The sequence below is a fragment of the Suncus etruscus genome, chromosome 5 (genome assembly GCF_024139225.1).
Source record: "Suncus etruscus isolate mSunEtr1 chromosome 5, mSunEtr1.pri.cur, whole genome shotgun sequence".
NCBI lineage: Eukaryota > Metazoa > Chordata > Mammalia > Eulipotyphla > Soricidae > Suncus > Suncus etruscus.
This window is the reverse complement of record NC_064852.1, coordinates 134,892,159-134,912,797: the sequence shown is the minus strand read 5'-3', so window position 1 is coordinate 134,912,797 and position 20,639 is coordinate 134,892,159.

Genomic DNA, 20,639 nt, shown 5'->3' with positions numbered 1-20,639 from the left:
TTTGAATCTCACTAGTATGAGAAGTAGCCAGTTAGAAAGAGAAAAGGGGAAATGAATGACTAGAGGCTGGAAATAAGAACTTTTAAAAGTGGAATGGGTAATTTCCTCTTTGCTCCCTCATTTGTGCCTGGGCAGTTGACAGAAAGACAGAACTCAACCATTTCATCTGAGAATAAAAAGCAAAGTCAAATGGAGAATGAACCATGGGGTTATAGGCTTAGGAGACAGACCATGGAGCCTCAGTGACAGAATACAGAGAAACAAGTAGTCTACTAGTGCTAGGAGATAATAGAGCATCAGTTATTGGATAGTTCAAGGCTGTATTTTGAGAAACTGAACAATAATATATCAAAATCAGTGTACATGAGACCCAATGAGTACATAGAGTACCAGGGCATCCAAAACTATGTTTTAAAGCTGTTATATAAGTACATTAATAAAATAAGTATGGGGCATTTTGCATGCAAAATTTAAGGAGACATTTGACTCAAGCAACTTTATATAACATTAAGGTTGTAAAACAGCATTTATAACAATTCAAAGATAGGCATACATTTCTTTACATTTGAAGCCAGTTCAATACAATTCTATTTTTAAATGATATATGATTATATAGTATTACATTGATCTTTAATAGTGGAATATAAAATTTGCTAAAATGAAAATATACTTCACTCTGGTGTTGTTTGGATACTTCAAAGTATGTGATTGGCTGACAATAATAGATGATTCCTTTTGACCAAATTTATTTTAACCTTGGTATTGGTGTCATACTGACCACTACACTTGGTAGTCTAGGATATTTCTTTTTTTCTCTGTCCAGTTCATCATATTATATAAGTAATCAAATAGTTGTTTCTGATTTATGTGACAAAGAAATGCCCAAAACAGAAATAAGAATGACACATTATGCATTTATTGATTATAAATGAAAAGCTAATACATCTGACTGAATTCTTTGTATTTTGATACATTTTTAAAGCATGTAATTATTTCTTTGAAAGTTCAGAGTGGTTATGATCATGCCTAGAATATTCAATTGACTTTCCTTAATTCAGTGCCATTTGGTAGCTATGGTTAAAGGAATTAATTTTAGTTGAGATAGTAGTCTGAGGTAAGATTAAAAGTTTTAATCCTTTAACTCCTCTTTCTATTCTGCCAACATATTTACAAAAATCAATTTTGCTTCCAGAGCAATTTTAATATCTGCTCTTTTCTTTGTATCTATAATCCTAACACCTAACTTCAAATATTGATCGAGCTGTTTTTATAGTTTATTGATTGTTCGTAAACATTTCATGAACTTTATATATTTCTACTTCTCTGTCTTTTTGTGTAGCTATATTTACAAATTTTTCTTTTGAAATATGTCGACTTCCAGTTGGCATAGCAGTTTAAACTTGAGATGTAGTCAATTTCTTGTCTCTTTCTGAGGTAAAATTATGTCCAAGTGAGGCCTGTAGTCTAATTAAGATGCCTAGAAAAGTATTTAATTTACCTAAAACACAAAAATTGGGAATGGTTTTTGCTCTTTTTTTTCTTACCTTGATAAAGTTGATTTTAGTAGTTATAATTTTACTAGAATTTTTCAGTAATTGAAGCAAAATATAATGAATGTATATCTAATTTTGAGAATGATCAAACATTATTATACAATCTGAAACTTGAATTCTGTGATTTGGTTATAAGTAGGTATGCATATATTATACTTATATGTTTAGAGACTTTGGGATTCCTACAAAAAATGAGTACTCTTTATAAAAATCAAAATAAATGGGGTTATATTCATAGAGATTTCTATGATCTGTATCAATTGTGCAAAATAACAAAGCTGGATGCTTCTTTCTTAATTTCTATTTTCCAGAGAAAAAGAGTGACATCCTTTCCATATCATTTTAAGTGCTTCATGAGCTGATCTGTAATACTTCTTTTTTTCCATTATAGCATTGTTTGCTGAGTACTCAATGCCTGAGTATGGGAGACATATACTTCATATGCAGCGACAGGCAAAATTAACTCTGAAGGAATTTTTCATCCTCTCTGTTCCCAAATAATAGATTACTAACGGTAATCTATTTCTCTATTTCACAGTATTTATAAATTTTAGTTGAAAAACTATCTCAACATGTATAGTCTATCCTACCAAGAAGCATAATCTGTGTTCTCATCCTCCCTAAAGTTCTATGTAATACACTTGGCCCAGGAGAAGCATTGGTCATATGCTTGATTGGTGTTATAGGAAGTACTTAGGACATCAGATATAATTGTGTTCCTGTTTTTGTTTAAGAATCTCGTGAACAGAGTTGTCTGGTTTATACTCTATTAACTGGATTACAACAGCATGAGGCTCTACAATTGTTCATTCATGAGTAGCTCCAAAGAAGATTCTGCATAGGAACAGATCAATTTGGAAAATAAGAGTTCATTATATATTAGAACTATGTAAGATACTATGTAGAGGTGGAGTCATAAACTGGACTACTGAAATTTGGGTAATTCTATCTTGTCCTTGTCAAAAATAAGAAAACATATGACTATCAATGGGAAAAATAAGAAAATAGAGAATAATTGTTTAATAAAAGTAAATTTTGCTGTAAGGGTAATGCTAAATAAGTGTAAATAAGTATAGAAGGTCCAGTTTACAGTAACTAGAAAATCTGTGCAGAGACCAGAGAGAAAGTACAGTAGGTAAGGGACTTACTATGTTTGTGGGCATCCCTGGTTCAATGTCCAGTATCCATATGGCTTCTGGAGCTAAGGCTACCAGGAATTATTCCTGAGTGTAAATTTAGGAGAAAGTCCTGAGCACTACCAGGAGTGGCACAAAACCAAACAAACAACAAAAAACATTGTGCAGATAAAAGTATTTGAGTAAACTTCCAGGCTTACAGATGGTAATATATTAAAAGTTTTCATTGTGGCAGCTTGAAAGAGGGTTGCTTACTAGTAAAACAATGATGTCGTCTCATTGATAAATTATTATTGTTTTAAAATTCTCTAGAAAATTACTAAGTGACCTAAATTTTGGAGATAATATGTATTTATAATTTTCATTTGAATGGAATTTTATGAGAGTTATCATGAAAAATATAATAGCTATTGGCTACGTAAGTTTAAGACCACTGTATACTTAAAATGCAATTTCTTTTAAGACAATAGTATTGATTGTAGGGTTTCTAAACAAGCTATATATGTTTTATGTAAGTCTCTAAGAAGAAAATATTGGTAAGGAAGATTTCAAAATCTTTATGTTGTAAACAACTTAATGGTAAATCATTGAACATTCAATGTTCTCACAGGAATTAATAAAAGTATTGTGAGTGACGGGTGAAGTGCAGAGTGAGAAGCAGCTTTTAGAGAAATAATGGTGGTACTACCTTCTGCTTTAGTCATTTTGACCACCTGGGAATGCCTAGCATGGGTGAAGGAAGAATGGTCAAGTCTGCTGCAAGGACCTAAACCACATAGATACACATTGAATGCCACTGTCCAGTTAACTGAAGTTACTGTGTGATGTGGGATCTAAGTAGGTGAGTTCTGTATAATAATTAAAAATTTTGCTCGTATATTGGAGAAATATATTTTTGAGTTATTATATTTTACCTCAAAGCTTTTAGAATGTTTAGGTGACAGCAAGTACACCGAGGAAAAGAAATAATTAGGTACAGGAAAGAAGTCTTAAAATGGCATAAAAATATAATATAGCAAATGTAACTTACCAGTTGAGTTTAGAACTTGCAAACTATATTATGTAATTACCAATAATTTTCCTTCAGCTAAATTTAGCAGTTTGTGCTTTGCTCTCTATGAAGTATATATCAACCAATGCAATTTTAGTTATTATGGTCCACTTGAGAATGAATTAATCCTTTGACTATAGATTGAAACAATATTCAAACTTCTAAACTGAGAGATTAACTAATTAGTAAATACTATAAAGCTCTGAATTAATGTACAGCTTTAACATGGTAATGAGTTATTGATTTCTGTGAGTGCTATCTATACTATTTCATCTAGAATCAATATATTTCATTAACATACTGGTGTATGCTTATCTAGATTTATAGGTTGAAAATGATCATATTCACAATGTGAATATGTATATATATATTAATTGCTATATGATTAAAAGAAAACACTATATTTTTACATTCATTTTTACTTACAACATCACATGTAATTTGATTATCTGTCATTTGTCACGATCTCTGTCTCCTTATTCTCACATCTGACTCTTTTTTACATTGTATTATTTGGGGATAATATCTTAATTGTAGTGGCTTTAATATTCCTTACTATAGTTCTCTAAAAAAGATTATCAAATCATTATTTGATTACTTGTCCTACATCTTTTTTAGTTTCTGATTGTGTCTCCCAGATTTCAGATTTCCATTACTATAATTATATTTTGACAACCTGCTCTAAAACATTTCATTTGTCTGATTGCATAAGCTTTATTTCAATTATACTTGATTGATTTCTAATCATAAGAATAATGATATTAATACTACTTCAAGTAGAGAATTATTAATTATTATTTTGCCATTTAGTAGTTGAAGAAAAAATTTGTGTTGTTAAACTTTCCTTCTTGCTTTGAAGTAATTAAAAGAATCATAAGGAGTTTGTAGTACTTCAATGTATTTGTATAATATATGTATAGTATATATTGGCAGATATATGCACACAATATTACTTATGACTAGATGTATATATACATATATGTGTGTATATATATATATATATATATATCTTTAGTTTCTGGGTCACACCTGGCAGTGCTTAGGAGTTACTCCTGACTCTACACTCAGAAATCACTCCCAGCAGTCTCAGGGAATCATGGGATGCCGGGATTTGAACTACCGCCCTCTGCATGCAAGGCAAATGCTCTACCTCCACACTATCTCTCCAGTCCCTAGATGTAGATTTTCAATGATCTGTCTCTCACTAAAACACAATTTATTTCTGATTTACTTTACCACTAAATTGAAAAGTCACAAATTAAAAATTTTCATCATTTTTAATAAAAAGTGTGCATTTTTATTCCCAACATAATATTGACGTTTTTACAAATATATCAGACATGAAAAATTCCAAGGCTACATAAAAATAAGAATCAATTTGCAGGTAAAGTCTTCTAATTAATGTTTGAAATATTTAATAATTTTTAATTTTATTAAAAAATCTTTAGCATATTTTCAACCATTCTATGTTCATTACTTATGTATAAAGACAGAGCAAAAGCAAATACCTTCAGAGTAAAATAACTACAAATAAGAGATGTTAAACTATGTAAAAGGAAGGCATGATGAATAAACAAATATAAATGGGAAAATTATAGATCACTTGAAAAGAATTCAAAATCATTGATCTTGACAGAAATATGAGACACTGTGAAGAAATGTTCTATTTTATATTCTTTTTTTTTTTTTTGTGGTTGGGTTTTTTTTTTTTTTGTGGTACGCAGGGGTTACTCCTGGGCTCAGAAATCACTCCTGGCAGGCTTGGGGGACTAAATGAGATGCCAAAAATAGAATTCAGGTTAGCTGAATGCAATGCAAACACTCTACTGCTGTATTATTGCTCCTGCCCCTATTTTATATTCTTAATCAAATTTATGGGCAAATAAGTATTTATTTTTGTTTGCAATTATAATTTGAAACACAGTTTATTTAATATTACTTTTTTGTTAAAAATATTATACTCCCAAGATTAGATGAATTGCTAAGGAAAAAATTTAAACATATAAAGCATTCTGTTTTAAATTTTTTATAATTACAACATTAAACACTTCTCTATTTTATAACACCCATATTTCATCCAACACAGATACTTTTCATGAACTTGGACAAACTTTACTCATTCTGTGCATGGTGATTTGTTTATTAGTTGATAAAATAAGACTCATGCAGTTCAACAATCACAATAAACTAGAGTCAAAATCATCTGAAAGTTAAAGTGAAGCCATTTCATTCTTCTTTATAAGTGCTTTTTATAAATTTATTTTTAATTTAATATTTATTTTAACTATTTTGATTTATAAAGTTATTCATTGTTGGATTTTAGATATATAATCTTTCAGGACCAATCCCACCATCAGTGTCAACCTTCCTTCACCAATGTTCCCAGAGTGCTTTTGACACAACTATCCTTACACTAACCTGTCAGCAGAGTAGACACCTTTTTAATTTAATTTAATTAATTTTTTTTTTGGTTTTTTTTTTTTTGGGGGGGGGTCACAACCGGCAGCACTCAGGGGTTACTCCTGGCTCTACGCTCAGAAATTGCTCCTGGCAGGCTCAGGGGACCATATGGGATGCCGGGATACAAACCACCAACCTTCTGCCTTACCTCCATGCTATCTCTCCAGCCCCAGATATTTAGTTTTGTCTTTTCTTACTACCACTAATGCCCTTGAGACTCCTTGGTTCATGTTCCCCCTCCTTTCATATTTGCATTTCTCCTCCTCCACTTCATTACTTTCCTTCTGTTGCCTATACGCTATGGCCTAGATTCTTCTTTCTTAAAGCAGATTATAAACCTAGTAGAATTTAATGGGCTGTCAAGTGGATTCTTTAAGTATATTAATGTTTATTCATTTACTAGTACACTAAACTAAATTCATAATCACTATGAATAGAATAAAACAAACTTAAAAGAGGTGTTAAGCACATTAACTGAAATTAAGCAAAATTATAAAAATATGCATATATGGGCTTATATATAAATTATATACTAATTTACTACCTATAAAAGTAGTAGTGTGGTTTTTGTTTGTTTGCTTGTTTGTTTTGTTTTGTTTTTGTTTTTGGGTCACACCCGGCAGCGCTCAGGAGTTACTCCTGGCTCTATGCTCAGAAATCACTCCTAGCAGGCTCAGAGGACCATATGAGATGCCTGGATTCGAACCACTGTCTGTCTACATGCAAGGCAAATGCACTACCTCCATGCTATGTTTCCAGCCCCAAAAGTAGTAGTGTTTTATATTAAGTAAAAATTTACCACTATGGAAGGAACCAGAAAATAGGACCTATAATAAAATCAAAGTCAATTAATAGAAATAATGTATAAATAGCCCAGTTGGCAAATTCAGTATATGGCAATATTAATTATTCCTTAATTAATTATTCAAGGAACATGGAAAAGTTCATGGAGAGACATGGCAAATATTAAACAAGGTGAAAATTGAATTTCCAGAGGTAAAATGACAATGTCTATGATGAAAAGAACTCTTAGAAGGAATAATACAGTTTATACTACAGAAAAGATTAGTGAATTTGCTGATATAGCTATCTAAAATGTAAAATAGAAAAGACAAAAAATGAGCAGCACATCAAAAATTTATGTGAAAAATGTATTTTATCTGTATAGTAACAATGAACAAAAACGTTGGAATTTAAAATAAATAATATATCTTGGTAGAATAAGTATAAAAATTGGGGGGGGGAGTGGATCATCTTGGCCATACTCAGGGCTTATTCGTGGCCCTGTGCTCAGGGACCAATTCTGGTTGACTCAGGGGAACATATAAAGTACCCAGGACAGAAACTATTTTGGATCATTTAAAACAAATGACATACTCATTGTGCTGTTGCTCAAATATAGGCCCCTTAAATATAGAATTGTTAAGGCAAATCTCTTAAATGGTATATCAAATCTTTGTGCTGAAATATTTAAAGCACTGTTGTATTTAGTAAACAGTTTTACTTAAAAACAAATTAAAACATAATTAAAATTTTAAGATCTGTTTATATTTTTCCTAAAATATACTGCATATCTTAGGGCCAGAGCTAGTGCAGTGGGTAAAGCACTAACTAGCCTTTCAGGAATTGAATCTTGATTTAATGCATGACAATTATAGTCCTCACAGAACCAGGAGTAAACTCTGATCGCAAACTAAAACAAGCTAACATTGTATATATTTAATGTAATTCCAATGAAATTCCTGTCTTCTTTAGAAATTAACTAGGCACTGCTAAAATTCAATACACAGGTTCAATGATATACAAACTTTGATACAGAGAAAAAGAAATAAAGTCTATAATATCTGCTTCAATTTATTTAAAAATATAGGAATCAAGACAGTAAATTTGCCTAAGGAAAGGAATAGATCAAACAGAATAGAGAGTATAAAATAACAACCATACATTAAATTTTGATAAAGAAGCAAAGGAACTTTAGTAGATAAAAGATACTCCTTTCAATAACTTAGGTCACAATAATGCTATATTTATATGCAAAATCATGACTTCCAATTCATACCTCTTAGCATGCACATAAATTAACTCATATGGTTTATGGACTGAAATATGAATCCTAAATCTCTAAATCTCCTTGAAGAAAAATTTAAAAAATCTTGATAGTATAGATTTAGGTAATGACCTCTTAGATAACACAAAAATCTTGATATCTTAGAGAACAAATGGACACAATAAAACACATAAAGTTTAAATTTCTTCTTTTGAAAGATATTTGCAAAGTATTTTACAAGCGTTTTTCAAGTTTACATTTATAAAATAGTGAAACGCAGATTGCTCATTGTATATTTTTATGAGACTTACATTTAGAATGTACAAAATTTCTTAGTATAATGATGAGTCATTAATTTGATGAAAATGCCTGATATATTATTTTTGGGGGAGGAGGTGAGTTTCTAAGTGGTGCTCATAAGTCCCAAAAAGCCCCAGTGAATATTCTCAGTCAACCAGATAGGGGTGAAAAATGCCATATTGCTTAGACCCTGTGGTAACAGGAATGACAGGTAGTTGTGGGAACCCAGCTGTACTTGGGGTACCTCCAAAGTTGTACCCACCATTCCAATGCAAGATCATGTAGTGTTAGGATTAGGACCCAAATCAGATGTATGTGAGACAGGTAGCCTAACTACATGTCTATCTGTTGACCTCCAAAACGAACTATATTTAAACTAACACTTCCCCAAGATAATATATAATATGGTAGGCGTACAATAAGTTTCCAATTATGTATATGCTACATTCTCAAAATTTATAAAATGTTCTCTTATATGGCAAAAAAGCATTCTGTTATTACTAGATGTCAGTCTTTTTTGGGGGGTGCACACACCTGGTGTGATGCTCAGGGGTTACTCCGGTTATGAGCTCAGAAATCCCTGGCCGGGGGACCATATGGGATGCCAAGGATCAAACCCAGGTCCATCCTGGGCAGCAGTGTGCAAGACAAAAAAAAAAAAAAAGCCTTACCACTGTGCTATTGCTCTGGCCCCAGTTATTACTAGATGTCAGAAATGTTACTCATCATCTGGAGTTAAAAAAGTCTTACGGTGGGGTAGTTCACTATAATTGAAGTATTTAAACATGTAAGAGGGTGGTAGAATTGTCTGTGTCAAATAAATTAAATTGAACAAAGGACTGCATTACTGTTGAAGATGAAGGAAAAGCCAGGAGACAAGTAATATGAGCATTTTCTAAAACCTGAAATATATAAGAAATAATCTTCACTTCTAGAATTTACAAGAAAAGAAGAGTTCAGTAAGGCCTATATCTGCCTATGATTAACTCTGTAGCAACAAGTAACTAATAAAGATAGAAAATAGGTGCACATACTTTGATCATAATTACAAATCATTCATTAACTGCAAAATAAAACTACAATAAAATACTTATAGTGAGTTCTACTAAATAAAACTGACCCAATCAACATTTGGTGAAAATGTGGAGGAAATGAAACTTGAACACTTTCAGTAGAAGCGCTCCTTAAAAAAACAGATTGGTGCCAGCACGGTGGCACTAGAGGTAAGGTGTCTGCCTTGCCAGTGCTAGCCTAGGACAGACTGTGGTTCAATTCCCCGGTGTCCTATATGGTCCCCCAAGTCAGGAGCGACTTTGGAGCGCATAGCCAGGAGTAACTCCTGATCATCACCGGGTGTGGCTCAATATATATATTGGAAAAATAACACAACTACCATTTGAGGCCCGCGTGATGGCATGGAGGTAAGGCGTTTGCCTTCCATGCAGAAGAACAATGGTTCGAATCCCGGCATCTCATATGGTCCCCCATGCCTGCTAGGGGAGATTTCTTAGCATAGAGCCAGGAGTAACCCCTCAGCGCTGCTGGGTGTGACCCAAAAACCAAAAAAAAAAAAACAAAAACAAAAACAAAAAAAAAAAACAACAAAAAAAAACAAAAAAGAAAAAAAGAAAACAGATTGGTAGCTTCTTAACAATGGATTGAGATCTATATAATATGACCTGCATATTCAACTTAGGTGTTTATCTAAGAGAATTAAAAACATACTCAGTATTTCCAAAATAGTGAAGTACATGTTAAGAAAATGAGTCTCTGTTGACCACATAGTATCATGCTATTGGACCTCTGGGTTTCTTAGCATGGAGAGAGAGAGAGAGAGAGAGAGAGAGAGAGAGAGAGAGAGAGAGAGAGAGAGAGAGAGAGAGAGAGAGAGAGAGAGAGAGAGAGAGAGAGAGAGAGAGAGAGAAAGAGTATACCCAGTTTAATATCTGGACCTATTGATATAAAAACTGTAATGTATCTTTAAATGACCAATGTCTTAATAAATTGTGTACATTTGAACCTAATATTCCATAAACTTAGCTTCCTACATTGCCTGCTTTTCAGCTTGAGTCAAGACTGAGCTGAGGAACAGAAGATACTCTGAATTGGATAATATGGAAGATTATTGTTATATTTGAAAAGAATATTGATACCTAAAATAAGACTGAATGAAATTGTTCACTTATATTTAAATACAATGAAATTGTTTTATAATCTGTCAGGACTGCAATTGGGAAACTCTGTGGAACACAAGAAAAAGAGTAAAGTAAAAGAACAAAGTTATGTTTACTTGCTCCTTTTGATGAGATTAATAAATCAATTCGTTTTTCAGATTGACTAATATTTTATTATATGAATAAACACAATTAAATATATTGATAAGGTATACTACATTGAAGCTTTTTTAACCATTGCTAAAATTAATTTTTTTATTTATTGGGTGGGATTTGGTTTTTGGGCAACATCCGGCAGCAGGTTTACTCCTGGCTCTGTGCTCAGAAATTGCTCCTGGCAGGCAACATGGACCATATGGGGTGTCGGGATTCTAACCACTGTTGGTCTTGGTTTGTCTGCTTGCAAGGCAAATGCCCTACCACTGTCTCTCTTGACCCACCATTGTTAAATTTTAATAGGCATTATAAAAATAATTTAGTAATTCAATCTTTAAAAGTTAAATAAAATACAATAACTTTTATTTTTATCGTAGAAACTATTACAGTGTTTCTCTTCTATGATTTATTTATTTATGGCCATATTTGGTGGTAGTCAGGACATAGTACAGACTCTGCTCGGGATTCACTCCTGACATGTTACAGGTTTATATGAGGTGCTGAGAATGGAACCAGTATGCCTTACACCTGTACTGTCTCCATGGACATCCTTCCTTTCTTTCACTTGTTCGGATGTTACTGTCATCTTATATTGTACTATAATTCCTCCTTCCATAAGCTCTATGCTGCTTTGTTTTGTTTTGTATTTGGGGTCACACCAGTGATGCTTAGGGGTTACTCCTGGCTCTGCACTCAGGAATTACTCTTGGCAGTACCTGAGTTGGCAAGTGCAAACAGGAACCTATCACTCTACTTCCTCTTTGCTTTTTTAAAACATATACTATTTTTGACGCTCTCTCTGTTCTTCCTCTCATAATTATACATTTTGTTATCTTAAAAAAATTGAGATCTATATCTTTAGAATTACTTGAAAATGTCTCTTGAAAAAACACACCTTTCCTCTCCCATTGGCAGTGCAGAATTTTTTCATTACAGCTAGGTTCAGCGATTTTGGAGCATGAGTACATCTCTTAAGATGTTCACCACAGTTGCCCTGGGGAAAGCATGTCTGTTAGTAGTAATAAGATCCTGTCTCCAATCGCAAGAGGAATTTAACATACCCTATTTAGCTTTTCTATTGTTAGACCAATCCAAATATAGTTTCTACACTTGGTAGTTTTGCTAAAAAATAAAACCAAAAGGTAACTTTTTGGAGGGAGGGGCAAACCCTGTGACTCTGAGGCTATGCGGAAATCACTCCTGGCTTAGGGGACCATATGGAACGCAAGGGATCGAACCATGTTTGTCCTGGATAGGCCTCGTGCAAGGCAAACTCCCTAACGCTGTGCTATCGCTCAGGCCCCTCAAAAAAGGTGACTTTTTAAAGAATAATTTCTCAATTTCATACAGTGGACAGCACCATTGCATTGTATGTTCAAACATCCCATTTAATCCACAGAGCACCATCAAGAGTTACTCATTAGACAGAGACAGAATTAATTCCTGAACACAGGCAGGTTATAACAAAATGAAACAGAAAAAAAAAAAACAATAGAATCATTTGTTTACTTAATCTTCAAAATGTTGTAAGTATTTTTGTCACAAAGTTTCTTAATGCACAGAAAATTTTATACAACTTATTTTTTTTTAATTTGTGAAATAAGTACAGAGAAACAGAATATTGCCACACAACATATATTTTTAATTAACAGTACAATACTTTTTGTGTCCGGAGAGATAAAAATATTTTATTAAATTTTTAGATTTGTAATTAAGGACAGGTGTGAGAATTCTGGTTTAGTTTATTATTATACATAAATAATACTATTATTTCAAACAAGAAAGAATTTTTTAACTGACTTTTTTATTTAAACACTGTGATTACAAACATAATTGTAGTAGGGTTTTGGTCATAACCCCCTTCACCCGTGAAACCTTCCCATCACTAATGCTCCCATCTCTTCTCTCCTCCACTCCTTGTCTATATTCAAGACAAGCTTTCCATATCCCTCACTCACTGACACATTATGATAGTTCTCAGCATAGTTATTTCTCTAACTGCACTCACCATTTTTGTGGTGAGCTTCATATCTTGAGCCAGTCCTTCCAGCCCTCATCTCTGGGAATTATTTCAATGTCTTTAATTTTTCTTAAAACCCATATATGAGTGAGACTATTTTGTCTCTCTCTCTCTTTCTCTGACGAATTTCACTCAGCATAATAGATTCCATGTCCATCCATGTATAGGAAAATTTCATGACTTCATCTCTCCTGATGGCTGCATAATATTTCATTGTGTATATGTACCACAGTTTCTTTAGTCATCCATCTGTTGAAGGGTCATTCATCTGTTGAAGGGCATCTTGGTTGTTTCCAGTCTGGCTATTGTAAAAAGTGCTGCAATGAATATCGGTGTGAGGAGGGGATTTTTGTATTGGATTTTTGTGTTCCTAGGGTATATCCCTAGGAGCAGTATAGCCAGATCAAATGGGAGCTCAATTTCCAGTTTTTTGAGGAATCTCCATATTGTTTTCCATAAGGGCTGTACTAGAAGACATTCCCACCAGCAGTGAATGAGAGTTCCTTTCTCTCCACATTCCTGCCGGCACTGATTGTGGTTGTTCTTTGTGATGTGTGCCAGTCTCTGTGATGTGAGATGGTACCTCATTGTTGTTTTGATTTGCATCTCCTTGATGATTAGTGATGTGGATCATTTTTTCATGTGCATTTTGGCTATTTGTATTTCTTCTTTGAGAAATTGTTCGTTTCTTCTCCCCATTTTTGATGGGGTTAGATTTTTTTTCTTGTTAAGTTCTGTGTTATATATCTTGTTTTATACCTTGTATATCTTAGATATTACCCCTTATCTGATGGGTATTGATTGAATAGCTTCTCCCATTCTGTGGGTGGCTTTTGTTTCTGACACATTATTTCCTTTGAGTTGCAAAAGCTTCTTAGCTTAATATAGTCCCATTTGTGTATCTCTGCTTAGACTTGTTTGAGAGTGCTTTTTCTACAAGGAAGAATCTTAATAACAATTGGGAAGACCCCAACTGACATTAACTTGACATTTTCTGGAATATTCCCACTTGATTAAAAAATTTCTTATTATAACACTGTGATTTACCAAGTTTTTCTTAATTTAATCACTTCAGGTAGTTGAATGTTTAAATACCAATCGTACCTCTAATTTGATCTTCCTTTCATTAGGGTCCCAAATTTTCAACCTATCATTTTAGCTTAACCCTTGTAGGTACAAACAAATATACTTTAGATTTTGTTCCAACACAAGGACAAATGAAATTATCAAAACTCAGATCAATATAAAAATAGCATGATAATAAAATCCAGAGACAAGAGAGACAGGACCAGAAGGACAAGTCTGTGCCACAAATAGAGGGGGATTGCAGGTAGAATAGAGAAGGAACCACTATGATAATGATAGTTACAAATGATAACTCTGGACAAGAACTGGGTGTTGAAAGAACAAAAAGTGATAGGCATGATACCCCTAAGTAAAATATTGCACACCACACACTGCTGTTACAAAAGTGGATTAAATAAAAGGAGGAAGAGAGGGAAGGGAGAGAGAGGAGAGAGAGAAAAAGAGAGAGGAGAGAGAGAAAGAGAAAGAGAGAGAAAGAGAGAGAAAGAGAGAGAGAGAGAGAGAGAGAGCGCTTGGATTTTATCATCAACATCCCATATGGCCTCCCGAGCCTGTCGAGTGATTTCTGAGCGCAGAGTCAGGAGTGCCGCTCTGAGTGTTGCCGACTGTGGCCCAAATCTTCCCCTAAAAGAGAGATAGAGACAGAGAAACAGCTAGAGCTAGACAAGTTTGGGAGGGATGGAAACTAGGGACATCTGCAGCCAGAATCATGCACTGGTGAAGGGTATTGTACGATGTATGACTGATGCTTAATCATGAACAACTGTAAATTTGTAAAAAAAAAAAAAAAAAGATTATTGACAACTGGTGTAACTATGGTATTTTATTAACTTAATTAAAAAATATGAGCCTTTCCAGAGATGAAAATGTGCTGTGAGTACACATCTCATGTTGAGATGTGGGCCAATCTCTGAGAAAACAAACAAACAAACAAAACACAACAAAACAAAAACTTAGATCAATAAAGTTCAATTTGTGATAATTTTATTTTTTTACGGTGTTACTAAAATCAGTGTTTATGGATTTACTGGGTTGATCCTAGTTGAACTTCCTGTTAATGTTTAGGTTCATTGAGGTTGATAGAGTTTCAAGTCACTTTCCTCTCAGATTTCTGATGATACTAATGGACTGACACTACCAGGAAATTGCACAGGAAGATGCACAGACTGAAATTTATAGAAGTCAAACAAATTTGGGGAGCTGGTTTTTTTAATGTCAGAATAGCTGTGGACTGCTGTTGCACACAAAAAAATAATTCTCTTAACTATGCACAAAAGTATGGGTCAAGGACTTTAAACATGAATTGTTTAAATTTTCATAGTAAGTATCATTAATATTTCTATAATATATAAAAGAGAATTGAGACACTGACAAATTCAACCTATCGTGGACTTGTAGATACTGCCAGTAGAATTTGTTACCTCATTCTCTTATCTCAGTGCCCTTAAAACAATCAACAGGGAAAAGTCACTGTCCAATGATATCCACTCTATACTATATACAATTTATATTATCTATGTTCCCATTCATCACTCAACCTGGGTCTAGTATCTAATCCACCCCTACTTTACACATACAATGACACACAAATATCTTCATCTCCTATCAAAGAGGTACAAGTTGTTAATTCCATTAAGGAGGCTATGTTTTGTTCAAATTATATAATTAGTTTTGTAAGAAATAATACATAGTAAGTCCTTCACCCTGCCAGCTACACATTTTATTGTCATTTGTTAACCATAAAATATGTCCAACTTCTATTTATAAATAATTAATGATACCTTTTAGGGTGGACTGAGACTATTTTAGAAAAATCTTTTGGAGAAATGTCATGAAAGGAAATATTATATTTGGTGTAGTAAAAATGGGTCAGAACATTTTTTAAAGTCGGTGATATTTTAGCATATTTCAATGTGTATGATGAGAGACAAATAAGAAAATACTTTTTAGTGAATGGAATCTGTGAAGAGGTGAGATAATAGGGGATCAGAACATTGAAGCTGGTTATTGGAACAAAGACACTCTGATCACACCAGGAAAGGAAAATTCTAAGTGAACACAATATGTCTGTTTGGAATTGGAGAGTTGAGAGAGCTTCTAATTTTCTGTAAAGGAGCTAATTTTAGGTCACTGGACAGTTTGGAGGACTTGTCAAATCAGAGGAAGAGAGATAATACTTAAACTATTAATTCATAATCTTCACTTCTAAAATATCAGTGTTGTGAAGATTTATATAATGTGTAAAATGTAGAAGATGGAGACAAAATTAAAACGTTTCAAAAACTGAATGATGAATTCCCTTAGGAATTAGCATCACTAATACATAAGCAATGAATTTAATGTGTAAAGAAAAGGAAGATAATGATTAGTTTTCTGTCAATTTTATCTAGTGAAATTATTTGATCATGCTTGCTTCCTTAATAATATTTTTAAATGGTCATAGTAAGTCATATTTTTTATACCTTTAGCTTTCACATAATAATAGGAAGTTCAAGGTATTAATAATTTTTCATTATCAAATGTATGATCAAGTTTCCTCAGAGGAGAAACTCTAATGAGAATCATAAAACATTAGGGGCAGTTTCATTTTAATTTCTTGTAATTCTTAGTTTACTTACCTGTGTATGATTAATAAATTTTTCCTAAAATACTTTTGTGTGTATTTTCGGGGGGCAGACAGGCATTCTCACTATTTCTAAAGTATTTTTCTTTTCTTTATATTAAATTGATTAAACTGAAATTTTATTGACTCTTATGAGCAACTCTGTTTTTTCATGTTAATTCTCTCAGGATGTAAGTTCAGAACATTGTTTTCCTCATATAAGAAGTCAGGGTTTTACTTTGGTAATTTTGAAAATTGCATAGTAGTTTGAATTCATTCAAACAATGGCAAATCCAGATATAAAGCATTTCTTTTGTTGCTCTTTGTTTGATATAAGAAATTCAAAACTCTAAAGATGTTACACACAGAGCAACACTTTCCCAGAGAGAGATTAACATAGCAATAGGTTTCTCAGAACTGCAATCTACTACCTTTCAAATGAATGTCAAGTTATGCTAGCCAATGCATTCAAATGCTCTAATCATTTCATCTGTTCACTTTTCTTCTCTCTGAAACTAAAATACAATTCTTAATGTTTGTTTCATTGTCACACTGTCACCAAGGATACCTGATGCAAAGATTCTCAGCATTGTGGAATTTAACAAAAGGTTATAGATATTCATTACTGGCTGTGGTACAGATGATCAATCAGACAGTAACACATTTAATATCTTGGTGCAAAAGATTTTTAAAGTTGATCATCTTAGATGATGTTTATCTTATGTCTATAGCACATCTAATAAGCTGTGGTGACACTTATAAAGCAGTATAAGTTAATTCTTAAATCATGAAGTGCTATATTTTAATGTTTTTGTGCATCTAAGAAATAATATTTAATAATTCATGCAAAATATTTGAAATTTATATTTTATTTTAAAAATACAAATTATCAAGCATTAGCCTTAATTCATTTTCTTCACACCGATTTTCTAGCTTGAATTAGACCCAGAGAAATCAAAATTGCATATTTCAGATACTATTCATTAGTTTGTTAATATTAATTTGCTAGACTAACAGTGTCCCTGTTTAGTAAATAAATATTATTTTATTTGAGCAAAATATAGGCATTGTTTGATGCTTAGTATGTGACAAATTGGGCATAGAGAGATGACCAGGTTAATTGAACTCAGAACTTGAATAGTTCTTTGCAAAGCCTGAGATAGCACTAGTGGTAGAGGACATGCATGTGTAAGACCCCGAGTTTGATCATGGCCCAAGTGGTATTGAGTGCCAGTCTTGTAATACAGGAAGTGACCTTAGGTCCCTCATATTACACGGGTTGTGGCTCTTATTTTGAAAATAGAAAATCTCACTTGAACTATATAATTGCCTTAATAAAATATAAGGGTATTATGATACAAATTGAAAATCAGACTTTGATAAGACTTCTTATTTTTAAAAATGTTTTATTGATATTTTCATTGTATATTATTATATTTTTAAAAATTAATTCCTTTTTTTTCTAGTGTGTGATATTCAGTGTTTGCCATTTGTGGAACTCCTTCCAGAGTATATTAAATTTCTGAAGAGAAGAAAAAGCCTTAGCAATAGCCTTTGGAACTAAGAATTAAATTAAATCAATTTCTATGATTGATAGGTTTAAATTAAGTTTTGCTTCAGATGAATTACCTATGGCAAATAGCTATTTTTATTATTTAATGTGGCATGCGCTTTTTTATTTAGCTTCACATTTTTTAAGAATATACTTATAAATTATATGCTCTATTAATTTGGAGACAGAGAGATAGAAGTGCAGGTCAGGCCCCTGTTTTGTAAGCAAGCATCCCTTTTCTGATCACTGACACCAGATTTGGTCCCCTGAGCTGTGCAATGAGTGATCTCTGAGTAGAGAACCAGTCTCCCTGAGCAAAGAAAGTATGACAGATAACCAAGAAAGTATAGTATGGACTGAAAACCAAAGAAAATCTATTAATTCATCTAAAATAAGTTGTTTCAACTCTGTATGTACTTTACATGAAGATAGGGAGACTAGAGAATAAAGCATGTTGCTTCTCATGGAACTTTTAGGAAAGATTGACAATTAGATCATTAAAAATGAGTAAAATTAAGTAATAGGCCAGATGTGATAAACATCCTGCAGGAACATAGAATGTGACAATAATCTTTACCTCAAAAAATTGGGAATATATTAATAGAGGGGTGATTGATGAATAAAAATTCCTGGTTCAAAAAAATGGTAGAAGAAAATTTGAGATAATTCTAGAGAAAATACTATTGAAAAAATGAAGATGTTTGAAAGACGTTTCTTGATTAGAAGAAATTTTCTTGGCACTGACAGGGACTGAGAGTTTCATTTTAGGAAATTGCAAAACCATTGCCGTTTTTTTCTCAGTATAACTTTATTTTCTTTTGAAAGTGGTCCCCCCCCTTTGTTTGTATGTATAAGGGCTGTGGTTTTTTTGAGACTTGACAATAATAAACATTCTAAAACATAAATCTTAAAAATAATTTTATAAAAAATGCTTTCAAGGCAAATGAAAGGCATTGTTTCTTATAAAGTCAGTTCTTACTGGGAAAAATATTTTCTTCAGGCCTTTGTTTCAAGATGTTGCAAAGGAATATCAAATCCCTTTTATTTGGTACATAAGATTAAAATATTGTGTGTTATCTGTTTAAATCAGCACAAAGTATATCACGTACTTTGGTTAGTATTTAACAAAATGAACATTATGGACATTGACTAATGGTCACATTGATATAACTTAGGAAGGTTTCACGTAGTCTTTGTTCTGTCCTGTAGGTATATCTTTTTAGTTAGGAAGTGCATAGTTTTATAGAAGAGAATATTTACCTATTTATAACTTCATTAGAGTACACAGAGGATTAAAGGATTCTTAGCATTGTTGAGTAGGAAAAATAAGATGGAGAGAATAAGACAAACTTTATTAAATTTGTTTGCACTTTCAGAGGAAGAATGAAGCATTCACATACTAACCATACAAAAGATCAAAACTGTAGTAAAGCACACAGTTACAAAAATTGAGGCAAAAAGAGTGACAACAATGTCTTTGTGACTCAGAACACACTATTATCACTCCAGCATCCTGAGGAAAAGAGTACCAGGGCAAGGAAAGGTGTCTTCTAACCACTTCAATTGGGCTCTCTACAGCCACAGCATTCCAAGAAATTCAGGCAGCAACAAAAGGGTCTTTTTTGTAAGGTGGAAGAACCATTTTAACTTGCACAGTGTTCCCCAAAGAAGATAATTGCCTCTCCTCTTGTGGCAATTGCACATTTCTCCAGTCAATGAGCCACATGACAACACATTGAAAAAAAAAAAAAAAAACTATTACACTGCAGTGGTCACAATGAGAAAGCAACACAGAATCATCAATACTTACTGAATGAAGATGGTAGTTTTTAAAGTTCAACTAGTATTAGTCACCTATATATCTTCACAGATAAGGACTTTAGGTGAAAATGTCGGGTATGTTTAAGAACTCAAAGAAACCCTGGAAAGGACAGCCAGCAAGATTAAAGAGGATATAAGAGTAGAAAAGAGAAAACTTCAAACAGAAATGACAAAATTTAAAAAGTTTGTAAGCAAGTAAAAACTCATTGGAAGGCTTCACTGACAGAGTATCAACTGCTGACACAACCAGGGAGCTCTAAGATGAGATTAATAATACCTTCAGACAACAGCAAAATGTGGAAAGAGCATTAAAATAAATTAATAAAAGTTTTAGAACTGATAGAACTTAGAGATAAATTCAAAAGAACATCATAAATATACTGGGGCTCACAGAGAGTCAAGCAACAAGGCATTGCTGAGAAGTTCCCAGAAGTGTAGAATGCATGTATCTACATCCTGAATATACCAAGAGTACTAGTGAAAGAGAAGCAAATAAAAGCAACCTAAGGCACATCCTAGTCACAGTGATAAAAACCATATGTGCTCTTAATTTTACATGCCCCCAACTATTTCTAAAAACTTAAAAGGCATATGTATATTTCTTTTGAACATTTCTTTAATTGTATTCCTTTAACAGGTATACCCTTATTAAATATCCTCTTACATAGTGACAATTCTCTC